Source organism: Ochlerotatus camptorhynchus, unplaced genomic scaffold (assembly GCF_037179485.1).
Source record: "Ochlerotatus camptorhynchus isolate MF236.1 unplaced genomic scaffold, CSIRO-AGI_Acam_v1.1 ptg000128l, whole genome shotgun sequence".
NCBI classification, from domain to species: Eukaryota; Metazoa; Arthropoda; class Insecta; order Diptera; family Culicidae; genus Ochlerotatus; species Ochlerotatus camptorhynchus.
Genome location: NW_027040618.1, coordinates 3,444,822 through 3,469,895, shown reverse-complemented (window position 1 = coordinate 3,469,895; position 25,074 = coordinate 3,444,822). Strand labels below are relative to the sequence as shown.

Genomic DNA, 25,074 nt, shown 5'->3' with positions numbered 1-25,074 from the left:
TTACTCTCTAAAGAATTTGCATATTTTTTATTATATTGTAGGTATCTCTTCAACAATCTGAAAATACAAAACATTAAGTACCAGTTATGAGAGACAAATCTGTTTCCGGCTGAAAATTTCCTTAATTAAGTAACTATCCCAATTCCCTAGAATTTTGTTTTATGTATGAGATTACGAAAACCATTATCTGGACATTGGACATAACACAGAACTTTTACTGAAAGTTTAGTCGAATGGCATGCAAAAATCGTTATTTCTGAAATTACGCTTTTCAAATATAAAAATATCCAGTTGACTCTTCGACTCACAAACTGTAATCAACCAATCAATGGTTGTCTGAAATAGCTTGTTTATCGATTTGACAAAAAATATATTTAATTAACTTTAGTATCTGTAACCATGTGACATGGTTAATTGAACAAATAGAAAATGAAACTAATATCCCTTACAATGAGAAATCAGGACATCTGAACATCAGAAGTCCGTTCGAAAGATTCCAAGTCCATTGGAAGTTAAAATAATAATATTTAATTTGGTGAAAAATACGACTTGGGTTTGATGCTCAGATTGAATTGAAGTTGCTTAAAAGGAAAAAAAAAAATGATTATTTATCGTTATTAATAAATACAAAAAATAATGTTACGTACATTCCATTTATTTCAGTGTTCAGACGGCTGTCGACAAAAGCAGGCCACTCTCGATATGTGCCACGCGCAGGCATGGAAAATCATTTGCCCCTAACTTTTTTCATCATCAGAATTCCTCAAAATGGTGTATGGAACTTTTGTAGGTTTTGCTATTACCTACAATTGTTGTTAAAAACTCAAATCCGTATCTCTTAAACACGACGAACCAGAGCGAACAGAAGCCACCACTGTTTTTCAGTTAATGTATTTTACATTCACTGAAAAACAGTAACAAGTTCTGCCCGCTCTAATTCGTGATGCATGCGAGATACAGATTTTATTTTTTTTTTTTTTAATAATTCGTTTATTTTTCCAGGCTCATTTGCTGTAGCTTTGATACAGATTTTAGTTATGGGCAAAAGTTGTAGCTAATAACAAAACCTACTAAAGCTCTAAACAACATGTTGCGGAATGCTGTTGATGAAAAAAGTTAGAGGCAAATGAATGTTAATGAATGCATGAAATGAATGTAAATGATTTTCCATGCCTGGTCACGCGATCGTCTGTTTTCTCGGCAGCAACCATTGTGTGGTCCTCCTCATTGTTCTTCATCAGCAGTTCTTTCAGTCGATACGTCGTCGACTTTGGAAAGCAACCGTTTCGTGATGAATGTGTGAGTGCTGACCACGTTTTGCGTCCATTGCTGCAATGGAAGCGCTTTGACCCCCGTTGGCATAACTGCCATACAATGAAACCACTGGAAGCGGCTCCCGTTCTGGTGGAGGAGGCTTTTTGGATAGCGGAAGATAAAGTGTTTATTGTGTTGTACCTTTTGACTATAGTTTTAACATGTATTGTATAGTGACCAAGAATCCTCGGCTCTGTAAAGTTAATTCGTTTGAGCCTTATCAAATAGATTAATAAACAACATTCCATTTATTTGAAAAAATCTGTATATTTTTCAAAAATCTGTAATCTGTATATACAGATGTCTGTATCAAAATATTGAAAAAAATCTGTATGATTACAGATAAATCTGTATATGTGGCATCACTGCTCTGAGCTTCTTGTCTCGAACAAAAAAGTCATCCGGAGTCTCGAAAAGCGTTCCTCACGTCATATCATCCTCTCACTTGAGTTCACTGTTCCTCTCTCTCGGAGATTTTTTCGTTTACTTCTTTCATATTCCTGCAGCAATCACTCGAGGCGAGGGCTGCCTAAACTCGCAGGGCAAGAGTATTTTAACTCCTCCAGTGAGTTTGAGGAGTTTCATGCAGCCTGTTTTTATCACTCAAAATCGCAAAATAGTAGTTTACTCATAGACTGATTAAAGATTTCCTCGCTTTTCCTCAAAAATCTGCACGAATAGGAGAAATATTGACGAAAGTGTTACTCAGTCTACAGGGTGGCCAGCAAACCGGGATAACCGGGAAATATCCGGGAATTTGTAAAGTAAACGGGAGATCCGGGATAAACCTGAGAAATCGATGAAAAAACCGGAAAAATAGGAACATATGTTTGCACAAAAATTTCATAATACACTACTAAAACAGAGTGATTCTTTACCAAATAAATGTCTTGCTCTATTTGCTGCATAATTTTCTTCAGTTTCTCTTCTTATTGCTTTTAGAATTTAATCACTCAGCAATATTTCAAATTTATTTTTGTCGTTTCAATTTCAGGTGCAAAGTCTAAAGGCGCCTTAAAAGAAAATATTGAAGATCCTGGACATACACTGAAACCTCCGTTTACGAAGTCTTTTTTTACGCAGTATTCAATTTACGTCCCTCTTTTTACGAAGTAAATCCCAAATAACGAGTTTTCTTTTTACGAAGTAAATTCCAAATAACGAGTTTTTTTTTTGTGATTTTGGGAAACTGGGATATACTGTGAAATACTCCACAATATGGGTATTGTTGGAATCGGAGTGACGTGTAGGGACCGGAAATCGATGTCTGTCGCCATTTTGAAATCCAAGATGGCGGCTTCCGGTAACATAATAACTTCGAATTTCTGTCAAATACCCCACAATATGGGTATTTTTGGAATCGGAGTGACGTGTAGGGACCGGAAATCAATGTCTGACGCCATTTTGAAATCCAAGATGGCGGCTTCCGGTAGGATAAAAACATGGAAATTCTGTCAAATACCTCACAATATGGGTATTTTTGGAATCAGGGTGACGTGTAGGGACCGGAAATCAATATCTGACACCATTTTGAAATCCAATATGGCGGCTTCCGGTAACATAATAATTTCGAAATTCTGTCAAATACCCCTCAATATGGGTATTTTTGGAATCGGAGTGATGTGTAGGGACCGGAAATCAATGTCTGACGCCATTTTTAAATCCAAGATGGCGGCTTCCGGTTACAGAAAAACTTGGACATTCTGCCAAATACCCCACAATATGGGTATTTTTGGAATCGGAGTGACGTGTAGGGACCAGAAATCGATGTCTGACGCCATTTTGAAATCCAAGATGGCGGCTTCCGGTATCATAATAACTTGGAAATTCTGTCAAATACCTCACAATATGGGTATTTTTGGAATCAGGGTGACGTGTAGAGACTGGAAATCAATATCTGACGCCATTTTGAAAAGATGGGGAAAAGTTCGCGAGTCATAGTGATTTTTTGCGAACTTTTCCATCACTGCTTACACGTCACTCCAATTAAAAAAAAAACACATATTGTGGGGCATATGACAGAATTTCCAAGCTTTTCTTTTACCGGAAGCCGCCATCTTGGATTTCAAAATGGCGTCAGACATTGATTTCCGGTCTCTACACTTCACTCCGATTCCAAAAATACCCATATTGTGGGGTTATTTAACATTATTTTTCTGTTTTTTTTTTACCGGAAGCCGCCATCTTGGATTTCAAAATGGCGTCAGACATTGATTTCCGGTCTCTACACGTCACTCCGATTCCAAAAATACCCATATTGTGGGGTATCTGGCAGAATGTCCAAGTTTTTCTGTAACCGGAAGCCGCCATCTTGGATTTTAAAATGGCGACAGACATCGATTTCCGGTCCCTACACGTCACTCCGATTCCAAAAATACCCATACTGCGGGGTATTTGGCAGAATTTCCAAGTTTTTCTGTAACCGGAAGCCGCCATCTTGGATTTCAAAATGGCGTCAGACAACGATTTCCGGTCCCTGCACGTCACCCTGATTCCAAAAATACCCATATTGTGGGGTTATTTAACATTATTTTTCTGTTTTTATGTAACCGGAAGCCGCCATCTTGGATTTCAAAATTGCGTCAGACATTGATTTCCGGTCTCTACACGTCACTCCGATTCCAAAAATACCCATATTGCGGGGTATTTGGCAGAATTTCCAAGTTTTTCTGTAACCGGAAGCCGCCATCTTGGTTTTCAAAATGGCGTCAGACATCGATTTCCGGTCCCTACACATCAATCCGATTCCAAAAATACCCATATTGTGGGGTATTTGACAATATTTTGAAAAACCTCTTTTTACGAAGTAAATCCCAAATAACGAGGTTTTTTTTTACGCACTAATTCGATTTACGAACCCCCGTTTTGGTTCGTAAATGGAGGTTTCAGTGTATTTGTAAGAACCGAAACTGAACTATGCTTTTCTGGAGTTTTAGTTTTTCATTATTCATGTTATGGCATTCTGCTCTGAATTAGCATGAAATTCTTCTGAAATTAACCATAAAACACTCCGCGTAATAATTACCGTTGATTTTTTTGAATATCCTCGAAACTCCTTCTAAGAGTTTGATTAGAATTCTTTTTAGAATTCCCTTGAACCTAATCGTAGACTTCGATTCCTTTGAAATTTTTTTCAAAAGTTTATTTTAACGCTGTTCAAAACAGCATTAACTTTCGAAATTTTATTTGAAAACCCCTTGGAGTATTTAAAAGAATTTCTTTCTAATTATTAGCATTTTTTTTTGCATTAAAATTTGTTGAAGCTCTTTGATGAATCTTTCGCACAAGTGTTAAAATTATCGCCAGAACACTCTTAGAACTCTGTGTCTTGTTGAATTCTCTTCATAATTCTCTTAGAATTCTTCTTATAATTCATCTGCAAGAATTTAGCGTAGAACTTGTACGCTTCTCTACATAAATCCCTCCAAATTCATCTAACAAATTCTAAGGACTTCATGTCAGAAGAATTGTGGAATTTCGCTCAGAACTTTTCCTTTGAAAATTAGGTGGGAATCCTCCTCAATATTTGTTTGAAATCAACACTTTGAATACTTTAAAAATCAAATTCCAGGGTTTGTCCACCAGATTCTTTCGATTGTTCTGTAATTTGTCATAGCCCTTTGAAATGCTTTCAAGTATCAGAGCATTTAAAATTATGACTCCATGTGATCTTGATTTTTTTTTTAATCTCGCATTTTAATTATGTTGACGTAGGACTATGTCTGTGATTTCTATATAGGAGTACACTTTGTGAAAACCGAAAATGGAACATGTAACCAAATTATGAAAGATTTTGACCGTTAATAACCCAGCTGCCCCTGGACCAATTTCAATAATGCTATCACCTATTGATCAGATATATTTCTACTCATCTGTTACATTTAAGACTTTATCATTTTTCAAAATTTCACTATTGAAAATTGCACGAATCACCAATTGCCTGCAAAAAGCGATTTCCCTAGCACAGATTTCAAAGTTGATTGCATTCGGTCTCACCAATCGGTGTTTATTCAATCACCGCGTGGTGTATGGCGGTGTTCTTCAGTACACAACGAAAGGCTCCCCTCAAGCAGCTAGCTACCAAATCTGGCCTCAACCGCTGATCGGATTCAGTTCCAATCATCGTGTGTGGTGGTGTCTGGTAGTCAGCATCAGCTGCAGCAGCAGCAGTGCTTTCGGTGCGTGGCGTTGAACATTGTTCTCCAGTACACAACGAAAGGCTGCCTGTCAGCAGTGAGCTGCAGCCATCATGAGCATCCATAGAAGGAGGAAGATGCCGCACCGCTATTGATAGGGATCAGTAGTTCTTCGTGAGTCACTGTGTTAGATCGTCAGGCCCAGGTGATTTCTTTTTTGTTGCATTTTGAATAGTTACGCGAAGCTCCTCTTCTTCTATTGGTGACACAAGGTTGATTCCAAGATCTCGAGGTAACGATTTGCGAACGTGCTGAAGCGCAGCATAATCTGCTTGCTGGTTTTGCGGCTTCCGGAACTGTTCCTCAAAGTGATTATGTACTAATTGCTTTGTAGTTAGACCATCTGGTGAGTGCAGACTCATCACTGGTGTGTTGTGACCGCGTTTTACTAATTTCGAAACTAGATATATGCTCAATTTTTCGCTTTCAAGCATTGTTGACGGTTGCACCTTTCCGCGGAAACTGGAAAGACGTTTCTCTTCGACATCGATGATAGCAGACTTGACCGCGTTCATCCTATCCAGCACGTTTAAACCTTTTGCTTGCTGTTCCATCAATTTGTTTAGCTTATTGTAGTGTTTTGCCTTCTTCCTTGCGTTAGTTTGATTGAACTCATAAGAGTTGTTCTTGTAGTAATGTTTTACCTTGCTTTTGAAATCGTACGACCACCACTCCGAAAAGTTCATCTCGTGTTTGCGACGTTGCCTTAGCTCTGCCAAGACTCGAATGAAACCTTCAGATGTGCCTTCATCCTTGAGTAGAAAATCGTTTATCTTCCAATGGCTCCTTCCAAGGATGGGAGTGGCATCCTGTGGGTTGATTTCAAACGTAAGCACTACCGCGTGATGATCAGAGAAGGGCACTGGAAGAGTCTCGTACTTTTTAGCTCGATGAACAAAATTTTTGTCACAGTAAAATTTGTCTAATCGGGAGCCAGAATTATGCCTTAAGAAGGTGTATTGGCGGCCTGCGGATCCCAAATCCTCTAGCTTAAACAGGTTTACTAGAGTGCGCAGCCCTTTGCAGCAGCTCTTGTTTTTACTTTTGCTGTCTAACGTATCCAGGATGCAGTTAAAGTCCCCTCCCAAGATCATCAAGTTTCCTTTGCTTAAGTGCGGGGATATCAGATTTTGAAAAAGATCATCCCTTTCGACATTGTATTGCGTCCCAGAGTGACCATAAATATTCACTAAGTTCACTCCGTCGACAACAACGGAGATGATGCGTCCGTTCTGCTCACTACGGTTGACAATTGCGTGATGTGAAGGCAGAAAGCTAAAATCATTGAACGACACTTCTTGCAGGAAAACAGCATCCAAATCGTGGCGTAAGATGAATTCCTTGAGCAAATGTTTTTTAGAGTCTATCGCTATAGCATTAAATAATATTCACAGTACAGATTTTCCTTACGTAATTCATCTCTTTGTTTACAAAGTATCGAGTATTCAGTAACGGGTGTTACGTATTGTCGATAAAGAAGGTCCGTTTGACGTTGCTTGCCAATGTCGTCATATGTCAAAGTCAGCTGATCTCGATTGTCACTAACACTTCCGAAGATCAGCCTTGCTTACCTTCACACCACTTCGAGAGCGTGATCGATTCGTCATACTTCGAAGTGATCTGGAACTTTTAGATCTAGCTTCGCTACTGGACCCTGCAGCTATCACTTCCAGCGGGTTCTGCTCCGTTGGCAAACCACCGCCGCGCTTCTGCTTACGAGATTTCCTGCTCTTGCTATCAACCGTGACGAAATCCTGGCCGTTTTCCTCCGATTCCGATTTGCTGCTTGAAACAAGGGGTCGCTTGTTCGACCGCTCTTGTCCGTCGGTCATCTCCTCATCGCTCGATTCCTGTTCCGGTACTTTTTCAACTTCAGCGGGCTTGTCCACGACACTTGCTTCTTGTTCCTCCAACACCTCAACGATGGAAACCTCTGAATCCTGAATCTGCTTCGGGCTGGACACCCCGGCTGAGGTCCCGTTTGTCAACGAAACTAACCTGACCATTGACAGCTCCAAATTGCTACTGTTTTTAGACGATGATGCCGCTCCCTGAACGGCTCCAGCATAGGTGTCATTGTAAGGTACGTCCACCTCTTCCTTTTGGCTCGCTTTAGCTGCCGTCTTCTTCATTTTTTCCGCTTCCTGCTTTGCTTCCATATCCTTTCTTGATTCTTGTTGTGCGTTGTTCTGTGGACATTTCACTTTCAGATGCCCTTCCTGCTTACACAAAAAACACTTCTGTCTCAGTCCCTCGTAGTAGATTCTCCCTCGGCGGTTGGGGAAATGGATGGTTGATGGGATGTCCTTTTTGATGTCCATATACACCCCACGGACACCGGTAAAGAGATCTAGCTCCAATTCCGCCGGGAACTTCTCGCGGATCATGCGTTTCACGGTTCCATACTTTCCGAGTACCAACGATACGTCAATATCCGATATCTCCGGGGTGAGATCGAAGATCCTCACGTAGCGGATACACCCTCCAGCGACCGTCATGCGAACTTCCACGGATTGACCATTGGAGTAGTGGAACGTATGAACCTCCGGGTTGTGCAGGAGAGCCTCCTTCATTGCTCTTTCAGATCTGAATTTGATGCAAACAACCCTTTCATCGGAAAGTTTGTAGCCTGTTTCCATGTCTGCTTTGTCCGCATCAAACCCTTTGACAAATCGACCAATTTCTACAACGGTGGGTCCAGGGGCTCCATCCGGGAACTGGAAATTCAGTGTGTTCTTGACGATTCCACTGGATATCTTTTTGTTTTCCTTTTCCTTACAAAGGTAGCCGGTTAGGGCTGACAAGGAAACACACACGAACGATAGCTAATTATATGACTTTCGGCGCGGCGATTGTACAAAAGCGTCTTCTCGCAATGAGAAATGGTCGTCAACTGAACAAATAAGATTTATTATATAACTGTTTCGCGATCCACCTGTGGGACTGGCTTGAATTTTCCACGATTGCTTCCATAATTTTTTGTCGAAGCACTTCTTACTTGGAAGCCATCCCGATTACCACTTGAAAGATTGGGACGAGATTTTGCGCTTGTAACCATTACACTCTAAACTAGTTTGACTCAAAGTTTCATTGAGTTTAACCCATCCAATAAAAAGTAATACACAAAAGAAAGTGTTGCATTTTTTTCGAGTACAATTGTTATGTTCCAAAACAAATAGTTTCGTTCAAACCAAAACTCCTAACGCAGACCAAAGTGGATCTCTGCGCTAGGAATGATCCATCAGATTTTTTTCACACAGGCTAGTTTCAAGAAGGGTTATATTCGGCTTAGTGGTCTATTTTGGTGCAAATGCTTAATATTTAAAACTTCAAATTGGTTTGCACAAACTATAATTTAGGAATCTTTTTATTATGTTCACAGATATCTGTATAAATACATTTAAACAGAAGCATCACAGGTTTTCAATTCCGATTGGTTATTTGGTGTGGCAATATCTAACCTTGTTTGTCAAGATTCCAAGAAAACCCTCCAACTCCCCAAGCACACAAATAGCTTTAAAAAATGACATTTTTGCATATCTAACAATCCAAGTTTCAGCAAAGTCAAGAGAGCCAATTGCCAACAACAAAACACACAACAACACCAACCTTCTTCAATCACAAAGAAAAACACAAAAACCCATAAAAAATAAATAAACGAAGACGCCCCATCAACTCTCATCATCACACCGCGACAGAACGCACCCAACAAGACTAGCGGTAAAACCGAAGAGCGCAGGGAAGGAATAAACAAGTTATGCAAATTATGACTCTTGCTCGGGCTCGGGTGCTCGTGAATGCTTCCACACTAGGCTCGCTGCTCATCATCGCAGTTCTTGTTATTATTTGCAGCCGCCCTTTTTGCGTTTATTAGCCGACTTTTGCTCTGTCTCTTTCTGCTTTCTTCGGGAACGCCGGTGCGAAACTCCTCCCCCTGGAAAACAAAAAAAAACCAAAACAAAGCACAGGGGAACCATTGGCGTTCCGGTTCCACCTCGGGTAAACGACCAGTGGATCTTATTAGCGCATTCTACTGTCCTACTGAGTGGAATGAGCTGTTTCGAAAAATTGTTGCGAAAATTTATCAGAATTGATTTTCGGTAGCATGACAAACAATCCGGTTATGTCACTCCAAGAACGATAAACAAACAAACAGACAGAGAACGCCGGGCCCAAAATGGTCGCAATCAATTTTCGGGAGGTCCCCCCTCCCGAGTTTTAAATTGAATCGAATCGACCGAAATTCCCTTCAATTGCTGTTTACGACACTTTTTTTTCCCCCTTCAATGAGCCGAATGGTCCCAACGGTGGCGGCTTCCGAGAGGGTCGTCGACGTTCCATCAAAGTGAAGAAGCTTGATTGCTGTAATCATGATTTTTATTAGTAGCGATTTAACTTGAAGCCTTAGTAGTTCCAGGGAAAAAAGAACTCTTTCGAAATACATTTATTTACGGAGAGCGAGCGTTCCCGGTCCCAAAACGAAATAAATTGAACCAGATAAGCGTGCCCCAGTTACATCAATTCTGCTGGATTCGTGGAACTGTGGCGGAAGACTAGGATGACGACGATGGCAGTCAGTGATGCATGCACAGACCGACGCAGAGAACGCACTTGAGAGCTAATTTCAAGCCATTTGTCTTGATTTCGGTGTGCATCGCCTCGCTAGAGTAGGGCCCTAATGGACGGCGGCCCGGGTTGTTCGCTGTAATTGGGCCAGAAGGCAAAATCAGTTAGCCGATCGGAACCAATTGACGGTAAATTGATCGATTTGTGGAGAGACAAAGCGGGAGAGATGGAATGAATGGGTAGTGGAATCGAGTTAGAGTCAGAGCTAGATAAATAGTCGATCGTCGAGGGCTTGAAATGGCTGTTTTGGGAGTGTTTGAACTGGTGCTGGAATGTAAAACTGAAAAAAAATGATCAAAATTCTATTGCACAAGGATTGGCTAGGACTTGAATGATTTCATTGCCGTCTAATTTTAGCGGAATTTCGCAATTTTGCGTTCAAATTTATAACACGAAAACCGATGCCGATAAATCTTGCGACATATGCAACCAAATATCTTGTATTATCTACCAGCACGTCTACCCCAAGACGGTCGTCTTTGTTCAACGAAAGTAATAATAATTTGCCATTTGTCTAACATGACGACACCACAAAAGCAGCGCGACAGAGGGAATCTGCTCAACTCCATGTATCCCCCTTTTGATGGCGAAAAGTTTTCTCCCACAAGCCAGCGAGCAGCAGAACTTGTTTTCTTATGATTCCTCATTTGTTGACTGCCTCTGCACGGGTACCCGCCACTCTCTGACTATAGTGCCATAATAATCATAACCGCGCGCTCCCTTCTTCTCGGTAGACAAGTCACAGCTGGGTCCTTGCCGGAGCAATGCAGCCTGCAGCAGCTGCTCCTCATCCTCCTCCTGTAAAGAGGTTAATGTCCCGGTTATGTTGATGGCGACTGCCATAGTCTTCCCCAATTCGTTCCAGTTGCTGGTGCGAGCACGCGGTTGCGTAGATGATGATGATGATGAGGATGGTGATCGCAATCTTACTCCTTTGGGCCGTAATTGCGTACTCTTTTGAGCACCGTTAGTCCGTTCATATGTAGGAATGGGCGCGTGGTTATTTTTGGTTTTGAAAAATTATTAATTACGCTGAGATCCTGCTGTGGGTGTGCCGATGGAATCACTTCATGTGGGAATATTTGTGACAAGATCTCCGGTGTCAGCGGTTCAGATTTTGCGATCTTTTGAACTTGACGGACAGGATCAGATATTTGAGAAATTACTAGTTTCACAGTTTGACAAATTGACAGATTGAAAGACTGACAGATTGACAGATTGACAGATTGACAGATTGACAGATTGACAGATTGACAGATTGACAGATTGACAGATTGACAGATTGACAGATTGACAGATTGACAGATTGACAGATTGACAGATTGACAGATTGACAGATTGACAGATTGACAGATTGACAGATTGACAGATTGACAGATTGACAGATTGACAGATTGACAGATTGACAGATTGACAGATTGACAGATTTATTTACTGACCGCTATATCAATTCTGATGTCTGTGTAAGGGGAACGTGAGTAGATTCTTCAGCAATTCATCTCGTAGATTACCAAATCAGCATTAAACCCATTAAAGTTGTATTCCAGTCCACCAGCTAGTACCCTCCGAACTAGGTTAATCACTTCCTGCCACAATATCATTGTTTCAAGTACCCCATCCCCGTGATTCGTGGATCCCCTCAACCGTATATTCCATTCCACGACCGCATCGGGTACATTCTCGATGCGTTCGAGTTTCACTCTGGCATTTATTTCCATTTAACCTGATCCAACCAGCGGAGAGCTTCTGTGCCGGAACCAACGCTGCGTGATTACGGAGCCGTCAAGTGCGGTTCCTCTTCGTCCATCTCAAGTGTGAGTGGTTTGGTCTGCACTTTGCTGGATAGTCTTAGCTCCCCCCCCCCCCTCATAAACAGCAGCATTAAAATTAAATGAGTAAATTGAAAAATTGAAGAAACCGAATGAGTTACGATTCCGGCCAGTCCGGCCATGACACGCTGAGAGCACGAAGAGCAGGTTTAGTCAGCGTGTGTGAGTACCTGAGATTTCAATTAAAACAATTTTATTATTAGATTAAGTGGCTGGCGTAGATGCTGCTTTGTATTGCAAACGCTGGATTTAAACCCGAGCAAAAAGGTCCATGCTTTGGAAGATGTGTTTCGATTTCTTTGTCCAAATAGAATGTGAATCTTGTTTTCCAACAGTATTGATCGGTCCATAATTTAATTTTTTTTTCTACCCGGGATAAGCTTCCCCGGAGTCAGGTGAACCCTTCCGAGAGCCGAACGGTTGGTTGTGTGTAAAAATAATTACTTTTAATTAAGATTACCCCCTTTGGTATCTCGCTTTTGGCTGGGTCCCCACATCCGCTGCTGCTGCTGCTGCTGCTGGATAACCAACCCCGGTACGGATTCCTTCCTTTTGTGATGTTGTTCGAATCGAAAGAGTTCGAGAGATGCACCACCGTCGACAATCGCGGCCGCTTTTCGGTTCGATGACCAAAAGGGCTGAGGCATAATCCGAATTTCAGTGAACTGGCCAAAACATAAAAGCGAAATACCTACCGTCGTTTTATTTTTTGTTTCTCTTCTCGCGCCGGGCAAGGGACTGGGGAATGTAAACCGCGCGTGAGAACGGTCCCTATCGGGTTTCGCTACTTTTGAACGTGTTTTTCATCTGCTTTGGATCCGATCCGTGGGGGGGGGGGAGGGGAGAGTGGGAGTGGGCAAGAGAGCTTACCGCACTGTTCCTAAGAGGCTTTGTCGTTCGAAGAAGGCTTCAAAGGGTTCGAGATTTGGTGGAAAAATGTTGCTGCACGGAAATTACGTGGGTGTGTTTGGGGTGCTGCTCCTGTGGTCAGGATTGATTCATGATGAAAAAGTCTTTCAGTCTATTTTGGCCTTCGTAGGCAATTAAAGCAAGGTTAATAAAAAATATAGGCAGTTTTTTAGTCATTTTGGTGATTTTTAAGCCGTTTTGATGGGTTTTTAGCGATTTTGACATTTCTTGACTGGTGGTTTGACAGCTATTTTGGGAGTTATCAAACAGTTTTCGCGTTATTCGGTCTACTTTACAGTTAAGGGGGTATTCCCGATCTTTTTTTTTCAAAAAATCAAATTTTTTTTTTTCACGTTTTTTTTGTACTTTAGACTATATACTTTCATCCCCCCAAGCCGTTTTCCGATCAGCGAATTCGGTGTCCAGGCATAACTGACTAATGGTAAGAACCCCCAAATGGTTTTAACTAAAGTCAAAACTTTAAACGCGTTTTTCTCGAAACCACATTTTTTTTATCGGGCGAAGATTTTTCTCAGAAACTATAAGAGATATTGACTTGAATCTTTGCGCATTTTGTTCCTTATTAAATTCTTTGGAGCTTCTCCCACTTTCAGCCAAAAATATTAACATTTAACATTGTTTGAAGCACCTTAAAGTTGCAAAAAAGCGGGCTAAAAATCGCCTGTTTTTTCATATGGCCGCCATTTTGTTAATTTGCAAGATTTTTTGCTGCCAACGGGAGAAGCTCCAGAGAATCTTATGCAGATTATTATTTCATCACGAAATCTGTTTCAGATGAAGCCGTTCCAGAGAAAAGTCTTCGCCCGTCCAGGCGTTTGCGGCGAACAGGGGTCTGTTTGTCGCCATTTTGTGACGTCAATAATGTCTTTTTTTATGTCGAAAAAAAATTATTTGTAAACTTTAATGTTCAATAAACAAGAATCCTAAAGAGTTAGGCGCATTACTATTCATTTTCCTTGAAAAAAAATTAATTGAAAAACAGGCCGAAAAAAGGCAAAAGATTGGGAATACCCCCTTAAATGGTAAAGTTGTTCTGCCATTCAGGCGTTTCTAAGACCTAAGGTGATTGGTGTTGGATGAGCAATTTCGCGTTTTAAGTCGATTTTTGCGTTCATGTTTGTTGATGACTTAAGTGCGATTTTGCACTGAACACTTAACACTAGATAACGGACCAAACACAACACCCAGTAGACTACTAGGGAAATTTCCTGTTTACGGATTATCACCATATTTATAAAAAAGAGCGTCCCTAAATTGGATTTAATAAGCAGCCATCAGGCCTACCTTAGCTCAGTCGGTAGAGGCATAGCTACATAGCAAACTCCATACTCGAGGTGGCTGGGTTCGATTCCCTGTCCGGTCTAAGAAAATTTCTCAACTTCCCTGTGCATAGAGTATGATTGTACTGACCTCACAATTATACTAATGCAAAAATCGTAAAGACATTTTTTTCCTTGCTTTGGTTTTCGTCGATCTTGTTTTCCGTACTGAGTACCAATCACAGAACAGAAGGGGAAGTGCAAACAAATTGGTGAATCAAAAAGGGGTTCGTTTTACTGCTCAACAAGCGATGCTTTGTGGTAGCGTTCCACACGGGCTTCATGGACCTAATTTCATACATTTTATAGGTTAGCCAGAAGAAAATAATAATAAAGTTTACACGACGATGCACCCGCTAGTGTGCGTGCGTTAAACGTCACTAATCTCTATAGGTACGTCTAAACCAAACCAGGGGTGAATTTATGTTATGATTTTTACCACATGAAATTATTAATTCATTGATTTTGCTTCTCATGGATACTACAATTTCGAAAGCTTCTTTTTCCAGAATTACTCGGCAACGGCATTCCTTTGCATTGCAGTATAAAAAGCCAAACCTGAAAGCTGTTGAAAGTCTTCGAGCACGTATGTTGTGTAGCTCCTTACTACGACTTTTTGCAGTGAACTTTTGCTTTTCATTACGATTGGGCACCTTTTTCACCTTGTACACCTTCATGAGATGCCTCTGCTTCACTTTTTGTACATATGATTTTGATTTTCCAACGAGCACAGTACGAACTGAAACGTTTGGATATCTCTCAATAATGGCTACCACCTTCTGCTCAATTTGTCGAGAGCATACTTTTCGATTTGTTCCGCTTCCAACCTTCCGATCCACAGTTAAGCGCTGGTCAACCGATTTGCACACACTAAACACGGCACTCTGCGGCAGTTTTAGCTTTTTGGCGAGATCGCGTACCGACAACGTTGGATTTTGCTGCCGTTCGTACAAAATGCGTTTGCGTACTTCCACTTGATTCGACGCCATTTTAACAAACTGAAAAAGAATGTAAACTTGTTGTACCACGTAATAAAGTGGAGAGCGTCAGCTGTCATATAAGTGAAACGATTTAGCGATTCGTGAAATATTTCAAAAACTACACTGAAAGAAATGTGTCTGGAATTTAACGTGGACATGCTTTATAGAGTATTAGCAATATTAATTGAGTGGATCAGAACGAAAGGGGTGCAAGTGACAAACAGAAACGGGCACTATTATAAGATACTTTGGACCGTACACGCACTTATCAAAACCTCTCTTCATCTCTTAAAATGACTATGGACAGTCCTTAATGTGAAAGACGTTTTTAAAATGTTGCTTTAATATTCTAACCCCCTTAATGATGAAGATTTAGAGCAGGATTTGCACTCCTATTTTTTTGGACACCACATAGACATAAAACAGATTGTTTAACACTCAGTTGATTACTAAAATAGCTGTCTGAGTCCGTTATGATAGTTATTGGCTTTTTGGGTGAAGTCTTTAGTGCCAGGTTGAGGGCATAGGCCTCTGCTGAGAATACGCTGCACTGACGAGGAATGGCTACGAATTTGCTAACGCCAAACAGTGGAACGAAATCAAAAAAAGAGGGACTTGGCCATTTGCGACGCAACTATTGAGTGTAGCATTTTGATGTATTTTAGAATATTTATTCAATTTTTAAAAAAATATTGCTGTGGCGAAATTTTTTCCTTGAGGGGGTATACACTAAGATAAAAAATTACTTTTTTATGTCTTGCTGAAATTGATGATTATCCATGGAAACATTGTAGATGAAGTCATTATAAGGAACTTTGTCAAAGACACTTTTTAGTTTGAATTTTACATTGTTTTTCAATGTTCTACAAAGTTGTAAGTGCTCTAAAACGTCATATTTTTGCTGCAAAAATCAAATTGCTATCTCTTTATTTTAAGGATTTAACCTTTTTATTATTTTAACGCTATCTGTAAGGGGTGTATCTTGCAGGTTCGCAGGTATTAGCAGCTAATCTGAACGTTATTTTGTTCTGCATTTTCTACTCTACTGTAACATATACAATTCATAGGGGGATCCAAGGGGATGCCTAATTAATTTTCTAAAACAGTACCTCAATGTTTTGTTACGTTTTTCTCATGACCATTTTTCCAAGTGTTTACATGGGTTTACCAATGCTCTTTCAATGCTTATTCTGGTCCCCTATAACTTGGCAAAATTTGAACGAATTTGGTAATAATCTCGATTGGCGGGAGAATTTTAAATTTGGTATGGGAAACGGAACGATCCTACTCCTTACCAAAAATCCAAATATTACTCAAATTTCACCAAAACTCGGACTAAGATTGAGAATACTATACCAAACAACTTTGTTGAAGCAGCAACCCACTCTAATGTACATACTTGGAAAACATCATGTCATGAAAACAGCAAAACGTAACAAAAGATTGAGGTACTATAAAAGAAAATTCATTAGGCATCTCCTTCGATCGCCCTATGAATTGTATATGTAACAGTAGGATATAAGTTGCTGAACGAAATTACGTCAAGTTCAACTGCTAGCACCTGCTAACCTGCAAGATACACCCCTTTAAAGTTAGTGTTGAAGAATTATGAATACGTATGTAAATCCTTTACATGAAGAGCATTTGTGCAAAATGTGCATTTTTAGAGCACTTACAACTTTGTAGAATATTGAAAAATTTAAAAATTCAAACTTAAAAGTTATGGTAATAAAAGGTTTTCAAGGGGGTACTTGCGTTAGAACTCCATTTTTACCCTATAACTTCGTACACTTGAGAGATAGAAAATGGACGTCTTGCATAAAGTTTCTTAAAATGACCTCATCTACAATGTTTCCATAGAAGTTCATAAATTTCAACAAGACATAAAAAAAAGTTATTTTTTTATCTTAGTGTATACCTTAATACCTTAATCAAAAATTTTCACTTCTCAATTAAAGTACTCAACAAATGAAGAAACATTCTTAAAGGCATCAAAATGCTACACTCAATAGTTTCGTCGCAAATAGCCATGTCCCGCTATTTTTGATTTCGTCCCACTGTGCGCCAGCTCCTAAAAGGCCATCGGTGCATAATATGGCGTGACCTAGAAAGCGTCGTTCAATTACATCCTGTACTATGGGTCGTACTTTTTCTGGGGGGTCTCCAGCCCTAATAGTCTGTTTGACGTCCCAGACGATCGTAGGTTTTGGTGCATTCCAGAAGCGTTCTGTGATCCTATTGCGTTGACGGATTCTGGGAAAGTTGAATTGTTTTTTTTTCGGTATACAACTGTAATGTTGTAACGATTGTAGCACCAGAAGGTCAAATTAAAGCATGCCAGATGCAGCAATGATAGCGAGTATAGGGCTTGTGACGAATGTTCCAGATGCGAGTCTAATCATCCGATTGTAGAATGGGGGAGAGGATGTTAAGGGCCGTATGGTCTCCTTTGCTAACCAGACCTCAGGGTTCGGTGATCGCGGTCACGCTCTTCCTGGTGGCCATGAATGGGGTCTTTGACCAACTACCCAAGAACGTTTACATCTTCGTCTACGCGGATGACGTCCTCATTGTAACGGTGGGACGAAACTGAGAGCGCAAGCTGCAGTCTCCTCGGTGGTCAGATGGGCTGACTCTGTTGGTTTCCAGCTTTTCGCTGGCAAGAGCGTGCGCTGCCATATATATACCACCTGGAATCGCAACAACGGAAAGCCCTCATGATTAAACAACAAGCAATACCGACCAAAAACACCGTGAGGGTCTTGGGAGAGCTCCTCGATCGGAATTTATCCTTTGAGCTGCACTTCCTACAAGAAAAGAAGGACTGGCGCAGTCGGTCCAACCTGCTTAAGACCCCACCGATCCAACAATCGCGAAATCCGTTTCCTCGTAGCTCGAGCCATCGTCGACAGTCGCCTACTGTACGGTGTAGAGATTACATGCCTTGCCGCTGAGAAAGCCGTCCAGATTCTGGAACCGGTGTACAACGGCTACGTTTGAACAGTCTCCGGTCTCCTGCCCTCTACCCCGGCCAACGCTGCATGCGTTGAAGCCGGTATCCTACCTTTTCGGCTCGCTTAGGATCGTTCTCCTCGACGAGACGAACCGACTCCTCCACACGGCCGCCGACGTAGATCTCCCTCCAGTGGCCAGGGTCCACTGGCACGGAGACAAAAGTTGGCAATCGCACAAGATCAAAATTGACAGCCGAATCAAGGACCGCTTCAGGGCAGGAGACAACTCGCTGGCTTTACGCCGGACAGTTGTCGAAACTCTCGGGGCGCACTACCAAGGTTATGAAGTTAGGTACACCGACGGCTCTCTCTCCAGGAGCGGAGTGGGAATGGGGGTCTCCGGAGATGGTCGCTCCCGACCCAATGCTCGGTGTTCTCAGCTGAGGCAGCGGCCATTCTCCACGCGGTTATGCTACCGGCCAACCGGCCGATATTAGTCGTAACTGACTCACACAGCGTGATATTGGCCCTAACAACAGAAACCCCGAAGCATCCGTGGATCCAAGGAACGGTAAAGCACGCGCCACCCAACACAGTATTCATGTGGGTATCCGGTCACTGCGGGATTCAAGGGAACCTAATAGCCGACCACCTCGCCGGCTCAGGCACACCGGACCCACGTCCACCGGCAATGTACCGCTCCAAGATGTCAAAAAGTGGATCAAGCGGACGATTTGGAGAGCCTGAGACACCGAGTGGAGGAACAACAGGATACAGCATCTTCGGAAGATCAAGGCGACCACCGGAACCTGGAAAGATCGACCAAACCTACGAGAACAGCGAGTGTTGTCAAGGCTGCGCACCGGGCACAGCAGAGTCTCCCACAACTTCGGAGGACCTGCGAAGCCTGCGGAGTGCCAGCCACCGTGGAGCACATCCTCGTGAACTGCGTGAAGTTGGAAGACCTTCGGCTTGGAGTCAATCAGCATTCGGAACCTGTTGGGCGACGAGTCCCCGGCAGCAGCTGCCCTCATCACCTTCCTAAAGGAGACGAACCTTTACCACAATATCTGAGTGTTTCCTTGTTTGTATTTCCGTTTTGTTGGCCCTTTTGGCAGTTTTCTGTATCTTTTCATTATAGCAAGATAAATGAACCACAGCCAAGATTGGGAATCTCCTTCTGAGAACCTATTTTTTTTCTCCTTTTTAAAATCTTAAAAGATGAACTAGCCATATGGCTAAAAATCTCTATAATAAAAAAAAAGCAATGCAAACCAGACCTAGTCCACACAGAAGGCGTGACGTAATGATAGCAGATCCTACCTGCAGCAGGGAGCAACGGGTGCCTCTAGGAAGTCTTGATCCACCCATGGTCAGGATTTGTAGTCGCGTGGTGCAGTTTTTAACAATGTGGGTACGGGTACACGATGTTAGGCATACGGACGTTTGGCATAATGTACGATAGGCATAATGGACGTTAGGCTAAAGGACGTTAGGCATAATGGACGTTAGGTATAATCAACCTGATGAATTCCAGAAGGATGATATGGGTGACAATAATGAAAGAGCCTTAATTTTTGGGACTCAGGAAAACTTGCAACGTCTTGGACAGGCAAAGTATTGGGTTGCAGATGGTACGTTTGCCACAGTTCCTTGTTTGTTTCGGCAACTCCTCACCTTTCATGGAAGTATCACTCCCTCACATCAGCAGACGGTTCCGCTAGTTTTCATTCTGATTACAACAAAGACAGAATCGTTGTACTGAAAAGTATGGGAGGAAATCCTGGAAGCAGCAGGTATGTTTTTTGTTATTGAATGAAAAATCCACAGAATTCAACATTCTTCATTTCATGAGCTGTTCTATGAGGAAAACCTTTTCTTCTTTGACAATTGCAATATGTGTGTTACAATATATTACAACAAATGTGTGATTTTTTATGTTAACAGACAGATTTTTCTAGATGCGTTTGATTTCAAGATATGGTTCAAAACCACTATCGCTGCTAATCTTGGATCTAAGTTAATATGTAGCTACATCACTTATGATAAATAATGGATTCCAAACTGTGCATATTAAATAAACTATGTTTGCATAACTTGTATCATCTTTTATTCAACGATTAGCCTAATTAAGCATGCTCGAAATAGGTTTCTAGAGTTGCATAGCAGCAAGGTATTTGATGCCTAACGTCCATTATGCCTAACGTCCATTATGCCTAACGTCCATTATGCCTAACGTCCATTATGCCTAACGTCCATTATGCCTAACGTATTTATGCCTAATGGGGTCCACTCATGTGGGTACAGTGTGCTCTAACGGTGAAGGTCTGGTCTAGCGTGAAACCTATAGCTTTGAGCCGCATTGTTCTAGGTACTGCGATGCGATCTATGGTTATATCTTGAGCTGGCGACGAGAATTAGGGCTACCGTAAGATACACGGAAACAAATCCGATTCCATTTTCATGAATAAAAAATTATGAAATAAAAAAAAACTTGCCATCCCATGAAAACGTAACAATGATTCATGATTTCGTCATGGAAATTCATGGTTTTATAATGCAGACCACTACAAGCGTTACACGTACTTGGCAAACCGTGTTCCTAGATCGCACTACATAGGTATCTCTTATACGCCTTTTGTCTTCCATCTTATGCAAGTACTGATAGTCTAGTGGTCAAAGAATGGGTATAATGATCTCGGATGGTTCGAATCCAGTCTGATGCTTTATTTTATTTTTTTAACATTTTTAGCTTAAAAGTTAAACCCATGAATTTAGATCATGATTTCAACTCGGATGATTCATGATTCTGGGAATGTTTGCTACGTTACACAAAAGTCGCTCATGATATCATGAATATTATTCATGGTGTATTTCCATAACATGAAAATACGCTTTGTTCATGAAATCATGAGTCATTTGTCTCATTTCGGAGATCGGATTTATTTCCGTGTATGTTTGATTTGTTGGCTGATATAGAAAAACCAATGCTTATCGTCCATAGGACCACCGCTTTAAAACCAATTTGAAGCTTTCGACCTAAAACCTACTACGATCACAAGGATGTCGTTGGCATAAAGAAGAACCTTGACTCCATTTGGAACCACCCAAAAAAGTGGTTGCATAGCCACGAAGGACAAAGTCACAGACAGAACCGAGCCTTGTGGGACTCCGTTCTCCAATGTAGACAGGTGTTAGAGTTGTCCCGCTAAGGCCACTTGAAAAGTGCGGTCCGACAGGAACCTTTTCAGAACGTTGCACATGCGTCCAGAGAAGTGCCATTGCTGCAGTGTCCGTAAAATCCCATGTCTACAGGCGGTGTCATATTCCTTTGACAGGTACAGAGACGCAATTAGACAGTGGTCGTCTTTTCCGGGTAAATAGCTTTCCAGTTCCGCGAAATAAGTTTCGTTGCCGCTTCCGGATTAGCCGCCGGTTGACCATCCTTTCAAAGACTTTAAAGTTAAATTTGGCTATAAAGCCGTAATACCAACCGGTGGAATCTAACGATTTTAAATTGGCTCACTACTTGACTAGCCTATTGGTACCAAGCAAATCGATTAACGTACCCCATTCTACTCGAAATTCTAATACTACACTATGTTTGTTTTGATTCGCTATGAACGTTTGACAGATAGAATGAGGGGTTCGTGGATTTTCCTATGTTTCGAGGGGTGCATCGATTAGTTTGGGACCAAAGATAGTACCAGAGCTGAGCCAAAAAGATGAGCACGTTTCTTCGGGATCTTCTGGTCTTAGAGTTACCTCTATGGTAATACTCACTCACTGATTTCGGCGGTGGCTGAGCCATTTTAAGTGCAATTGGTTTTATTTTATTTACATCTGACTATCAAATTTCATCCCGATCGAACGTTTGGTTCCGGAGATATGACCAAAACATAAATTTTGCAATAAATCCTCGATTAATCCACTTACCGTCGACAAGCGCCTTTCTCGTATAATATTTAAAATAGCATTATTTCATATTCTGGTCTCTCTCGTAGGGGCACCCAAAACATTCCTGAAGGTTTGAACTCAAAATCTGTTACCTAAAGCATTTTCACGTGTGAGAAAATGAACAAATAGGAAAATTTGTTCGCAACTTGGAGGTACAAATTGTCAAACGTAAGTTGAGTAGTAAACATTGACTTCAAACGTCAGATCGTCAAAACAACGCTGGACTGCATATAGAATTTCACAATGTGGGTCAATGCTGAGATCCACTGGATTCATTGATTGACTAAAGTACTATCGATTTACTGATCATTTTCCGAGAGTTCTGTATTAGGTACATTTAAATTCAAATCGAGTCTCGAAGAGCTGTTGCTTCTTTCTATGCCTTCCAACCTGACAAATTCCATCCGCCGAAGTTTAAGCTCAATATCAATTAAAGCAGCAAGCACCTCCCTAGACTAACCGAAGAGCGTGGTTTTTACGGAAAAGGTCAATCCCCATCAGGATTAGTCCTTCTCCCGGCATACCGATATATTTCATCGCCCAAACCACGATCTCGTTTCCGGAATGAGTTATATTCCTTTCTCTTTTCATTCGTCCATGGCTCACCAGCCAAGTAATTGTAAGAACCGCCGCGACAGTTAAAACAGAAACGGACCGACCGAAGCTCGGGGAAAAAGCGTAAGGATTAAAGTGTAATTAAGCTTGAAAATACTTTAAATAGCTTTCTCGTCTTTCAAATCCTCCCCCTGCTGACGTAAAGTCCTGACTGCCCGACCCGATGCAAAGGAATTCGGAGAACGAAAACCGAAACAAGACTAAAGCCGGCAAGTTGCTGCGAGGCCAACCGACGGAGAAAAAGGAGGACTGTCACCCCGATCATCCAGTCAAGCACGCCGTTGATGGCTGTGCGAATGCTACTACCTACCAGTGAAGAGATAATAAAAATTCTTTGACCCAACAGCCGGAAGTTTACGTACGTCGCTTTTCGGCTCGGAATGGCTCTTTGAGGTCGGTGCGGAATGGAGCGAGTTAGCGCTTTACTTCTCTGTAAAAAGCAATGCGTAAGCGACCGCACCGCGCGAGGAAGATTAATTGGCTAAGTTTGGCCACTCAAGAGCACGGTCATAATCATTATCCCCATGAGCGGAGAGCGGCGAGCACCTGAGTGGTAAGCTTTCTGCAGACCGCCAGCCAGGTAAATGTTATGTTGTGATGTTGGTGCTGCAAGTTGTGCGATTAATTTTATGAACAGCTTTAACGCTTGGGCTACGGTCGGTGTGGCGTGGCGGCACCCGAGGGTATTCCAAGCTAGCGGTACAGATGAGCAGTTTTGAATAGGCAAAACTGGTCGGATTTCTGCGCGAGAGGTGGGATTCTGCGGGAAAGTTGCTTTTGCAAGAGGTATCCCGAATGCTTCGGATGGTGGCAGGCGAGTTGCAAAGAAATGGATAGCTTAGCAGATTGGACAATGTCAGATTGACAGATTGACAGATTGATAGATTGACAGATTGACAGATTGACAGATTGACAGATTGACAGATTGACAGATTGACAGATTGACAGATTGACAGATTGACAGATTGACAGATTGACAGATTGACAGATTGACAGATTGACAGATTGACAGATTGACAGATTGACAGATAAATCATACTCACCTTGACATTCCAACGAAACGACCTGCTTCTTTTCTCTTTGCTGGCGACATCAATTTTGATGACTGTGTTAGGAAAGCAAAAATCTTCTTCTGTAGACAATCACTTTATATCTCTTCCAACGAAATCAGCTGAATATCGCAACCAACAAAGTAAGAATTTCCACGTGAACGCTTCATCAATCCAATCCCGAAAGCTAATTTTATATTTGATTATTAGCTGTAAACATCGATGGGGGAAACCACCCGTCAAACACTATCATCAAGCGCAAGCAATCCCCTGAGGGAGCAAAAAAAAAAAGTTCAATTTACGACTTCAATCTCCCCGACTTCATCTTTCTCCTGCTCCGCGAGCACGGTAGCTCGTCTCACAATAGACACAATGGACTTTATATGTTTGCCACCGAAAACTATGCACACTTCGCTCGCCGGTCCGGTCACGTAATGGACATCGTCCATCATCTTCCGAGCGCGCCGACGACCGACGACGGCCACGCCAAGCTGTTTGTTTGACCCAAATCCTGGCCCCCGTGTCGTCAGGATCGGTAGCGTGGACCGACGGACGGACAAGATGACGCTGGCAGATTAGCTCCAAAGTGCGAGTGCAAACAAAACGGACCATTGGAAATTGAGTACTCATATCTGTGGCTCCCGGAACTTTTGGCCATCGACCGACGTGGGATAGACAAAGGAAAATCAATCTATTTTTATGCTTCCCCACCTTCGGCGTCGTCCATCACGTCGTTGGTCCGGGAATCGGTTTCGCATCGGTTGGAAGACGGTTCATAAAAATGCTGGATCCTTGCCGAGTGAGGAAGTGAAATTCCGTCGTGGTCAACAGCGTTGAAAAAATTGCACCGAAAAACAATCATTATGATTGAAATCAATTTCCTTTTCCTTTATTAGATTCGCTACGGCTGCTAGGCGCGGAGAGAGTGAGAGATGGAAAGTGTCGGAATTCAAACCAATATCCTTGCGTGGTAGCTTCTTGCTAGTTCCACGACGACGACGACGACGACGGATGGGATCAGATTGCATGATAATTGTCGGCTGTGGCAAAGGACAATGGGGCGGCATGCGCGTTTTGCTACTGTACTTCAGGAAGCGAATCGATATTTTTCCAATCAATCATTTGCGTGATGGTTTGAATAGTGGCTGTCTGCCGCCGACGACGATGAACGGTGTGTGATGGCGATGATCCACACTACGAGACAGCTTTGTCAAGCGCGGAGAATGAGTAATGATGGGGGTAAACAGCAGCTTCGTCGTCGTCGTCGTCGTCGTCATCGTGGGTGTAAACAGAGTCGATTGCAAA

The 25,074-nt window shown here is 41.9% G+C and overlaps 1 protein-coding gene across 1 annotated transcript in view; it reads left to right on the top strand.

Moving 5' to 3' along the window:
• LOC135700110 (MOXD1 homolog 2-like) overlaps positions 1–25,074 on the top strand; it is an 89,044-nt gene that overhangs the window by 26,516 nt on the left and 37,454 nt on the right. The window lies entirely within an intron of this gene.